The 12,000-nt window shown below is 43.0% G+C and overlaps 1 protein-coding gene and 1 pseudogene across 1 annotated transcript in view; one reads left to right on the top strand and one right to left on the bottom strand.

The window, feature by feature from the left end:
- Positions 1–12,000, bottom strand: part of LOC136872236 (uncharacterized) — a 52,349-nt pseudogene that overhangs the window by 25,914 nt on the left and 14,435 nt on the right.
- The window catches only part of LOC136872592 (inactive dipeptidyl peptidase 10), a 782,685-nt gene continuing 781,707 nt past the window's right edge, over positions 11,023–12,000 (top strand). The window contains exon 1 of the mRNA XM_067146389.2: positions 11,023–11,131. The gene's annotated coding sequence lies outside the window, so the exon portion shown is untranslated. The remainder of the gene's footprint in view (positions 11,132–12,000) is intronic.

Here is a 12,000-nt window from a genome sequence, read left to right as displayed (position 1 = left end):
TCCTCAAATTTAAATCTCAGGAAAGGTTATCTCCAGCCTCTGTCTTGATCCGATCAATTTTCTACCACAAGTCTAACGTCTGATATCATTCAAGCAAATGATGTACCAGTAAGGAGAGAATGAGGAGGTCAGGTGGCACAAAACTCTGACTCGTGTGTTGACTTAGGAGGGGAGGCAGAAGAGTTGCGGCTTTACGACGAACCTCAAGATCATGGAAATTGCCTAGCATTTGAATTGGTCATTTGGGAAACAACATAAGTCAAGAATTTTTTCTTTCGGGAAATTCGAAAAAACTTCTTGGTGCCTTTCGGCTTCATTTTTGAATGTTAAAATTATTACAAAGACTCACTCTATAAGTAAAATACGTATTAGAAAGCAGTTGTGTGCTGTAATTAAGAGGAAACTGCTTTTCAAATGTTGAATTACGGTGTTTCTTTTAATTAATAATAATGTTCTTTGTATAACGTCCCACTAACTACGTTTTACGGTTCTCGGAGACGCCGAGGTGCCGGAATTTAGTCCCGCAGGATTTCTTTAACGTGCCAGTGAATCTACCGACACGAGGCTGACGTATTTGAGCACCTTCAAATACCACCGGACTGAGCCAGGACTGAACCTGCCAAGTTGGGGTCGGATGGCCATCGCCTCAACCGTATGAGCCACTCAGCCCGGCCCTTAAGTTAATTGATGATTATGAGTAGTCAAGTAAATTCTCAGGTTTATTGCCAAGGAACATGTGAATTGCACTTCTGTTCTCAGCATAACATCTCGTCTTCTGTAGCAGAGTAAGTACTAAAGATCGGCCATGCAAACATCTCTTAGTAAAAGGCCGAACATCTTCCTGTAATTACGGTTGAAGGTTCCGTATGTCCTCCACTTTCTTCTCATGGACGGGGAGAAAACCATTAGCGTAGTCTTTAATAGCTGGAAGATCAATACAGCTTGTGGCTTATACTGAAGTTGTGCACCTGGAAGCCGTCAATGAAATCCCTGGCTTCAGCCGTGCCTTTGTGGTCACTCCGATTTGTAGATAGGTGGTCTCTTGGTTACATCTTGTAACACCTGTAACTTCGGCACATCAGTTTCAATGTTTCTCATAAACTGCACAAAACCGCACGTAAAAAGTTCTGCAATACCGTACTGAAAACCTACAATATATAAGCTGTCATGGTAAAGCCATGGAGGAACAGTTGTTGTGAAGCACTTATGGTGCTATAACATACAATGTTAGAATAATAATAATTGAAATGTAATCATTGAAATGACAAACGAAACTAGAGACAGTCTACCTTCTTCCAAAGATGCAGCCTATCAGAGAAAACAATATGAGATTGTAAAAAGAAAATAACTAACGAAAGTACAAGATGACGGAGTAAATGTAAATTGATAGTCTCTTTGACATATCACCACATTATTCCCTCTGTCATTTACCTGAGGTGCTCAGAGAGCCGTCTGTTTCTTGTAAGTCTCTGAAGCGTCGGATGTTCTAGTCGTTCCTCCTTTTAGTCAATTTCAGAAGGATGAGGAGGTGTTTCCCCGTCTTCCTCAGTAGGAGATGTTTCTTGCGGGATTCCAAGGTCCAAGTACATCGCTACTCTCAAGAGGGGCACTTTAACCTAAGTAGCTAAGTGACGAGTAAACGTGTGCGTGTAACGGTTCATATTTAGAAGCTCCATTATGCCTTTTCATGAAAACTGGTAGAGGGGTGAAAAGCCAGGAAGGAGCCGAAAGTCCATTTCCTGGCTTGCGAGGATGCGTTTGTGAGGAGGCGTGTTTGTTGTAGGTCATAGCAGAGACCTCAGTGAATGTCTTCCATAAAACGCTCCACATGCCCTTTTCCGGCAGGATTGTAGGCAGTGGTTCTACTGGAGGCCACACCCAGATGATAAAGAAATGCCTTCAATTTTTTTTTTTTTTTTTTGCTATTTGCTTTACGTCGCACCGACACAGATATGTCTTATGGCGACGATGGGATAGGGAAGGCCTAGGAATAGGAAGGAAGCGGCCGTGGCCTTAATTAAGGTACAGCCCCGGCATTTGCCTGGTGTGCAAATGGGAAACCACGGAAAACTATCTTCAGGGCTGCCGACAGTGGGGCTCGAACCCACTATCTCCCGATTACTGGATACTGGCCGCACTTAAGCGACTGCAGCTATCGAGCTCGGTCTTCAATTTCTGCGACACAAAGATACAGCCACAGAGCGCGCTACGTACGCGACGATCGCTATACGAAGAGAAATATAGCTTCCCTTGTTGACAATGATTGGCCACACAGAGTTCTGTACGCTATGTTAGCAGCGTCGCGGTGTATATGATTCTCGGCTATATTTGGGAAACGTCGCGCCTATTCCTCGTCAGTTATTTCTGCCACCCTATGGGTACTTACAACTCGTGTTATTACCCCTCATTCAGCGTAGTGACATTAAATCATTCTTTAAATTTAACTTCATCATTACGTAACTGCTTTATCAAATGATGATATTCGCCAAACTTTGTTCTCTGCAAGCGCACACCATACACCCGCTTCCTTTTACGCTTACATACGGAAAGAAACAACAATAGCTCATCGTCGGAAAAGAAGACACGTTGTCTCTGGGACAGAGCAACGCAAACACGCTCATTCACAAAGAAAGCGATGTTCTCAGCCAAATGTAACAAGACTTAACATTACAAGATATTATAATCTCGTATTGACGGTTTTCACTTTACTCTTTATCGTTTCTACATCAAGGCAGTTTCTAAGTAGTGTAGGCTCGTCTGGAACCGGTCTCTAAGAAAGCGGTATTCCGGTACCTGGAATTTGCACCGCGGTAAATCTGCAGCTACAATCGCAGCACACATGTCCTTAAAAAATCTCGAAGTCGTAAGCTCGTTCTGCATTTTTGTCAATAGAACTTGCTTTCTGAATAAATGACGCTGTGAACTATTTTTATATAGCGCACTTCGTGCTTATTCCACTTGCGACTTAATGGAACATCCCAATCGTCGGTCGTGAGCCCTTCATCTGTTGGTGTCGTTATAGCACCACCTTTACTTGTAAAGCTATTCTAGTAGCGATGGCTTCTCAGGGAAAACTAAATAGAATAATTAATTCAGAAGCGCACGTGCTTGCGCGACATATCGACAAGAAATGCCGGCCCGAAGACACAGTTACTTCGATAAAGCGTAGCGGCGTTATTAGCTCATATGAAATATCTCCCCGCAACTGCACAACGTGTGGGTGGGGGCGGTATCCCCTGCTTGTCTTAAGAGGTGACTAAAAGGGGACCCACGGGCTCTTGACTTGGGTGCGTGGGTTCGCGACCGCGAGGCCCTTAGCATTGCTTCCACTTACTTGTGCCAGACTGCTTACTTTCATCTATCCTGTCCGACCTCCCTTGATCAACTCTTGTTCTTTTCCGACCTCGACGGTATTAGAGCATTCGAGGTCTAGGGAGTCTTTAATTTTCAAGCCCTTCGTGGCCCTTGTCTTTCTTTAGCCGATACCACTACCATTCCTCACTGTACTTCATTAACATTAGCATTTCTAAAGAGAGAAAAATAGGCAGGCGTAGATGAAAAATAAACAATGAAGGAAAAACATGAGAAATACGCTGAAATACTATATGACACCCTGTGGGTGGGGGACGCAGATGAAGAATACACGCACGGTATTCCCTACCTGTCGTAAGAGGCGGCTAAAAGGGCCCCAGTGTGTCTCAACTCGGGAGCGTGGGTTGGCGACCATGAGACCCTTAGCTAAGTCCTGGCATTGCTTCCACTTACTTGTGCCGGGCTCCTCACGTTCATCTACCCCGTCCGACCTCCCTTGGTCAACTCTTGTTCTTTTCCGACTCCAACCGTATTAGAGCATTCGAGGCCTAGGGAGTCTTTCATTTTCAAACCCTTCGTGACCCTTCTCCTTCTTTGTCTGGTACTTCATTTTTTGAAGTGTCGGATCCCTTCTTTTTCTTCTCTCTCTCTCTCTCTCTCTCTCTCTCTCTCTCTCTCTCTCTCTCTAACCTCTCTGGGTGGGAGATGCAGACGAAGAATACACCCACGATATCCCCTGCCTGTCGTAAGAGGCGACTAAAGGGGGCGACCAAGGGATGATGACATTAGAACCATGAGACTACTTGTGATTAGTACAATTACGTGCGGAACACCATGGGTCGACGTTACTTGCGACGAGTACCACCTTGGGAGGGTCTACGTTACACAGGAACAGTGCATTAATGTGAGGAACACCACAGGTCTGGACGTTGCTTGTGGTAAATGCCATCGTGTGTATTCCACCGGTCGGTTCCATTGTGTTCAGAATGGGTCTGCGTTACCTATGAGTAGCACTGTACCACTTTATGAGAAACTCCACGTGTGGAGATTACCTTTGATTAGTACCACCATGTGATAAACACCATGAGTCTACGTTATCTGTCATTAGTACCCCTATAAGAGGAACACTATGGTTCTGCTTTACCAGTGATTAACATTATGAAGGGCCGGTGACCTAGCTGTTAGGCCCCTTTAAGCAACAAACATAATCATCACCGAATACTGTATGCAGAAATATGTAAAACGCAACTTGAATATTGCAATGTTCTGTTTCCGTGTGTTCACTTATAAAGGAACAGAATGAGTAATTGCATAAAACTCCAGGCTCTATTCATCAGACCGAGAATACTTTTATAATGTGCTGTGGTATGTACGAAACTGTAAATATGAGTGATGAAGAGGAGGGATATATATAGTGGGGGTTTGGGAATAGGACTTATATAATTTGAGAAGAATGATAATTTATAGGTTTTAATAACGAGTATCGATATTTTGTTATTTTGTGAATATATACGACGTGGCGCAAGAGCCAGTTTCCTCTTACAATTAGGAGATAAGACTCTATCTGGTAAAATGACCGTGCTTACATTATGTTTGGTTTATAGTGCATAAGTGTTGTTTTGTGTTAGCAATCTACTATCGTATCTCGAGTGTTTCCTGCTGCTTCGTGTTTTGTAAACGTTAGGCACATCCTGGTTGTCGGTCTAATTATCAATGTGTCAATACACTAAATTTTGTATTCTCAAAGGAAAAATCGTTAACGGATCGTCCGGCTCCATGGCTAAATGGTTAGCGTGCTGGCCTTTGGTCACAGGGGTCCCGGGTTCGATTCCCGGCAGGGTCGGGAATTTTAACCATCATTGGTTAATTCCCCTGACAGGGGGACTGGGTGTATGTGTCATCTTCATTATCAATTCATCCTCATCACGACGCCTACGGGTGTCAAATCAAAAGGCCCGCAGCTGGCGAGCCGAAGTCTTCGGACACATCCCGGCACTCCGTTAATGAAAATGAAATGGCGTATACCAGATACATAAGTTTGGAACACTCGCCGTTATAATTTGAAGTGTTTTATATTCAGTGTGTTAAATATGTTTATACCAAGTTTATTGCAAAAAACGTGGAAGTCTTTATATTTCTTTCCGTTGACCAAAAATGGTTTGAAATGCCCATAATCAATATTATTGTCCTTGTGTTTTCAGACTCTTCCGGGTGGAGAGTTAGGAATCTGAATTTCTTCACGTACAGAAAGAAAGGTATTGTCAGGTTTATGGGTATGTCGTGTTGAAAGCAGCCATGAAGACTTCGACTCAGGCGGAAGTTATTTATTTATTTATTTATTTATTTATTTATTTATTTATTTATTTATTTATTTATTTATTTATTTATTTATTAAGGGTCCATACAGAGGTCACCTCCAAATTAGACCCCGTGATGTTGGTATTGAACAAAGCAAACATTCAACTATGATAAACAAGCATGCTGTATTAGTTAAGGTTACCAGGTAAACGGCGTTTGCCGGGCATCGGGAGGCTGCTCAAGATGTCGTAAGGGTTTTGAAATATTAAGAATAATAGCTGCTGCCAGAAGTAAAAATTATCCTGTTATGATTTGCTGACAAATGTTGATAAAGGTTAGTGATACTTAGCTTTGCTAGTTGTCGAACGATGTTTGCGCTTTTAATATTTTTTAGACGATATTGTAATATCATTTCGTGATTTTTAACTTTGTAGCGTTGTATGTAACAGTTCTTCTTTATGAATATTACGAACGTTACCGGCAGCGGGCAGCAACACTAAGCCAAGGGCAAAGACTCGAGATGATTCTGCATTTTACGTTTAATTCAATAACAACAGTCAGCAGCACATTGATCTGTGACTCAGCTCTAGTTGTGTGAACAAGTTTACTAACGAACAATTCAATTGTGGTGGAGAAAGAATTCATTTACGACTTTAGTATGATGTAGCCTTACCAACTCGGCAACATTTGTTTCATATTTGTAAGAGACCGGGAAAGTTGCCTGTGCGGTCAGGGGCACGCGGCTGTGAGCTTGAATCCGGGAGATAGTGGGTTCGAATCACACTGTCGGCAGCCTTGAAAATGGTTTTCCGTGCTTTACCATTTTCACACCAGGCAAATGTTGGGGCTGTACCTTAATTAAGGCCACGGCCGCTTCCTTCCAACTCCTAGGGCTTTCCTATCCCACCATCGCCATAAGACCTATCTGTGAATGTGCGACGTAAAGCAACTATCAGAAAGAAGAAAAAAATTACCTCTGTACTTGCACTCCTCTTGAAACAGTTATCATAACTACCACCATCAAGTTCTCAAGGTGTCTGCTCAGTTGACCTGCAGAGATATAAAAATCAAACCTTTTCCGCTCATAATTATTTCAGTTGTCATAGTTGTTTGTAATCTGGAACGAAGTAGATGCAATATTATGGCCAACATTATACACAAAACTAAATGCACGTGTTATTCCTACACAAACACCGTAAATTAATATTCCTTTCTGTGGAGGAATTTCGAGTATTGAATTAATAATACCTTAATTTTTGAACCATATTTATTCTTTCTTTCTTTCTTTCTTTCTTTCTTTCTTTCTTTCTTTCTTTCTTAATCCGTTTACATTCCAGGGTTGGTTTTTCCCTCGGACTCAGCGAGGGATCCCACTTCTACAGCCTCAAGGACAGTGTCCTGGAGCGTGAGATTTTGAATCGGTGGATACTACTGTGGGGGAGGACAATAACCTCCTGCAGGCGGCCTCACCTGCTATGCTGAACAGGGGCCTTGTAGGGGAATTGAAAGATTGAACGGGTTAGACAAGGAAAAGGGAAAGACGTTAGGTACCACACCGGCATTTGCCTGGAGGGAAAGTGGGAAACCACGGAAAAACACTTCGAGGTTATCTGAGGAGGAAATCGAACCCGGGCCTCCGAGGGTGGCAGCTATTCACACTAACCACTACACCAAAGAGTCGGACACGATATTTATTACTGTGTGGAATATGGTGTTGTCCATATCACTCAAAAATTTAGATTAACTGAGAATGTCATTTCTAAACGCATTTCATGCTATTGATGAAGATAAACTTTATTGTCCCGTATCTGTGAAGCAGTTGCAAATCTTTATATTTCGGGGTGCCCGAAAGATAAAGATAAAGATAAAGATAGTTCAGTCTTTGTCTTAATAGTTGCGTAGTATGTTAGGGGAAAATGACTTTTGCGCCACCGTGTATATGAGAGCCCAGTTGCATGTTCGTATTTCATCGTTTTCAAATTGTATTAGGTAAGATCCACCAACCAAATACCGTAGCTCATTTCCTGCATAGATGAAAAGAGAACTCAGTGCTTTGTTATTATTATTATTATTATTATTATTATTATTATTATTATTATTATTATTATTATTATTATTATTATTATTATTATATGCACATACATACATACATACATACATACATACATACATTTTCATTATAGACTCTTATGCCTTTCAGCGTTCAGTCTGCAAGCCTATGTGAATTTACTTACCTCTGTTTGTAACTAGTTCTGTGGCCTCGTTTAGTTCTGTACCTCTCACATGACCCCACCACCGAAGCCGACGTATGCGTACAGCTTCATCTATCGAGTTCATTCCTAACTTATCCTTTATCTCCTCATTCCGAGTACCCTCCTGCCACTGTTCCTACCTGTTTGTACAAGCAATCATTCTAGCTACTTTCATGTCTGTTACTTCTAACTTATGAATAAGATATCCTGAGTCCACCCAGCTTTCACTCCCGTACAGCAAAGCTGGTCTGACAACAGACTGTTGTAAGGATAGTTTATTCCTGGAGCTGACTTCCTTCTTACAGAATACTGTTGATCGCAACTGCGAGCTCACTGCATTAGCTTTACTACACCTTGATTCAATCTCACTTATTATACTACAATCCTGGGAGAATACACATCCTAAATACTTGAAATTATCTGCCTGTGCCAGCTTTGTACCCCCAATCTGACATTCAGTTATCTTGGATTTCTTACCTATTACCTATTGATTATGATGATGATGATGATGATGATGATGATGATGATGCTTGTTGTTTAAAGGGGCCTAGCATCTAAGGTCATCGGCCCTTGCCTAGTTTTATTGCCTCTTAAAACAATAATCTCCATCATTACCTCTTCCATTTTCAATGTGATTAGTGTTAATACCATACTCGTTGCACCTATTTTCAGGTGTAAGATATCAGACTGCAGACTTTTGGCACAATCTGCCATTAAGAACAAGTCGTCAGCGTAGGCGAGGCTGCTTACTACATTTCCACCTAAATGAATCCCTCCCTGCCACTTTATGCCTTTCAGCAGATGATCCATGTAAACTACGAACAACAAAGGTGAAAGATTACAGCCTTATCTAATCCCTGTAAGTACCTTGAACCAAGAACTCGTTCTGTCATCAATTTCAATGCAGCCCAATTTTCAACATAAAATGTCTTTGATGATTTCAATAATCTACCCTAAATCCCGTGGTCCCCCAGTACGGCGTACACCCTTTCAATCGGTACTCTGTCATATGCTTTCCCTAGATCTACGAAACATAAATATAACTGTCTATTCTTCTCGTAGCATCTTTTAATTACCTGGCGCATACTGAAAATCTGATCCTGACAGCCCCTCTGTGGTCTGAAACCACACTTGTTTTCATCCAACTTCCTCTCAGCCACTGATCGCACTCTCCTTTTCAAGATGCCAGTGAACACTTCGCCTGATATACTAATCAATGATATACCTCGATAGTTGTTGCAATCCTTCCTGTTTCCTTGCTTATAGATAGGTGCAATTACTGCTTTTGTCCAATCAGAAGGTACCTTACTAACACACCATGCTAACCTTACTATGCTATGAAGCCACTTCATCCCTGCCTTTCCACTATATTTCACTATTTCAGATCTAATTTCGTCTGTTCCTGCTGCTTTATGACACTGGAGTTGTTTACCCATACTTCCCACTTCATCAAGCGTAATTCCCCAATACTATTAGGCTACTACCCGGTTAAAACATATTTTTATTCAATTGGTAAAGTGACACTTTGCCACTCCCATCAAAAGAAAGTATGCCAGCTCCAGTGATGATAGTTCATATAAACAAAACATGAATGTGTGAATTTACGTTTGTAATTCATTTCTTGGTTTTCCCCGCTGTTTTGTGGCAAAATGTTTATTTTCACAAAAAAGAGCGCATAGCATTTTATATGTTGCTCTAAGTTCACTTTTCTCAGAAACAATTGAATCTATAGTGGGCATTCACTAGACGGGAGGTGAATTATATTTGAGTCTGGAGAACATATCATTTTAAGCGACTATAGTCACACTAAGGTAGTCTGTCTCATGACGGTACAATTGACAGATACAATAGGATGCCTATGTAGTGCAAAACAGAGAGATCGAGCGAGTTGGCCATGCGGTTAGGGGCATGCAGCTGTGAGCATGCATTCGGGAGGTAGTGGGTTCGAACCCCAATGTCAGCAGCCGTGAAGATGGTTTTCCGTGTTTTACCATTTTCGCACCAGGCAAATGTGAATTAATTAATGCCATAGCCGCTTCCCTCCCACTTCTAGCCTTTTTCTATCCCATCGTCGCCATAAGACCTATCTGTACCGAGCTCGATGTCTGCAGTCACTTTAAGTGCGGCCAATGTCCAGTATTCGGGAGATAGTGGGTTCGAACCCCACTGTCGGTAGCCCTGAAGGTGGTTTTCTGTGGTTTCTCATTTCCACACCCGGCAAATGCTGGGGCTGTATCTTAATTAAAGTCCACGGCCGCTTCCTTCCCAATCCTAGCCCATTCCTGTCCCACCGCCCCCAGTAGACCTATCTGTGTTGATGCGACGTAATGTAAATTGAAAAAAAAAAAAAAAAACCAGAATGTACGAATGTCATGTGGCTATTTCTAGCTGTGGGCGGCATCTGACATGTGTAGGTAACTGCGTGTTATTGTGGTGGAGGATAGTGTTATGTGTTGTGCGTGAGTTGCAGGGATATTGGGGACAGCACAATCATCCACCCCCCAGGCCACTGGAATTAACCAATGCAGGTTAAAATCCCCGAACCGGCCGGGAATCGAACCCGGGACCCTCTGAACCGAAGGCCTGTACGCTGACCATTCAGCCAACGAGTCGGACAATGTACGAATGTGTCGTGCACATAGGTTACAGAGTCTGACTGACGGGGACACGCCGCCAGATGCTGATATTAGCCTGTGTTCATCTACATGAGACATGCTGTACCGAAGTGTTACATGTTATAATGGCGTATCTTGATGTAATTCAAGTATTCTTTTGCCGCATACTGTACATACATGCCCTTCAGCGTCCAGTCTGCAAGCCTCCGTTACTTAAGTACACACCTCTTGTAGCCTCGTGTAGTTCCACACATCAACTTTTTTTCCGACACCGGAGATATTAGGGTTGTGTGACCCTTGTCTTTCTTTGAAGTGTCGGACCCCCTCCATTTTCTTTCCTGAGTAATGTTAATAAAGGACGATTGTTTGGTTTTGTTATGTTGGTATCGGGACATGAGGTAAGAGTCACGTGGTTCTGTTGTTAGAGCCTCAACTGGCTGATTACCTTCTTGTTAAGGTCTCTGTAAGGGAAACTGTGATGCTGTCCGCAGAAGTGCGCTGCCGTCGCGGCGCGGGGCGACGCGGGCCAGGACAGCCGCAGTGGGGTGAAAGCCAGGCAGCTCGACGGCCGGGATGTGTGTGTGCGTGCGTGCGTGCGTGTGAGTGACAGATAGACACCCACTGTGGATAGGCTGCAAGGACACGACACCTCAGGTACGTCCTCTCACATCCTATTTTTCCTCATGTACGACAATTTTTGCTTCTTGTCAAAAATTAAAATAAAAATCCGGTGCAGTGTATTTGTTAGTGTGCCTTGTATGCAGAGGAAACTGATGTCATAGGGGGGTTAATAATTAGCCCTAATGCCCCCCTGCTCCCCGCAGCACCCTCGCGCGGACCCTAATCCCACTCGCCTAGGACTCGGCCGGTCTAATCGATAGCAAGCAACGCGGGTCCTGGTGAACAGCATCGCCTGCACACCTGGAGGATTGTGATCGATCTGTCTGCAACAGCTGAACGACTATCTGAATGATGTGTGGGCATCACTTTACTGTGCACGAGTAATCTTAACTTCGGGATTGCCAGTTCCAATCCTTCAGCCCTGTAAACACCGCCATCTTGCATATTGTAGAGAAAAGTCCTTGTTACGAATGTTGTAAAACACGAGAGCGCTCTGCTCTGCAGGACGGCCGCACAAGTCCGGGCACGCTGCACTGTCCTTCAGATAGCCTCGTTTTTACTTTGACTTTCCTCTAGCAAATCCTCTAGTTAGCCAATAAAACAAACAGTGTTAATTCTTGTTCCAGGAATGTAAAGTGTGTGATGTACACGTGTGTGTGATGTAGGGCGCGATACCTTCATGCACGAGGTGAGAAACACCATGAGCGTTCAGCGTTCCTCGAAATGACAGCGACATGATGCTCATGGTTTCGAGTGCAGTGAACTTCACACTAAATATTTTCCTCAGACGTGCCTCAGTTATGGGCTTTCCGCATTTCTATGATACATTTTAACACGTCAACAGTTTTCCATTAAAATCGTTACGACGATGATGATGGTTGTGATTATGATCGTTGTTGTTG

Source organism: Anabrus simplex, chromosome 4, assembly GCF_040414725.1.
Source record: "Anabrus simplex isolate iqAnaSimp1 chromosome 4, ASM4041472v1, whole genome shotgun sequence".
Lineage (NCBI taxonomy): Eukaryota > Metazoa > Arthropoda > Insecta > Orthoptera > Tettigoniidae > Anabrus > Anabrus simplex.
The sequence above is the reverse complement of the archived record's forward strand: the minus strand, read 5'-3'. Positions and strand labels throughout refer to the sequence as shown.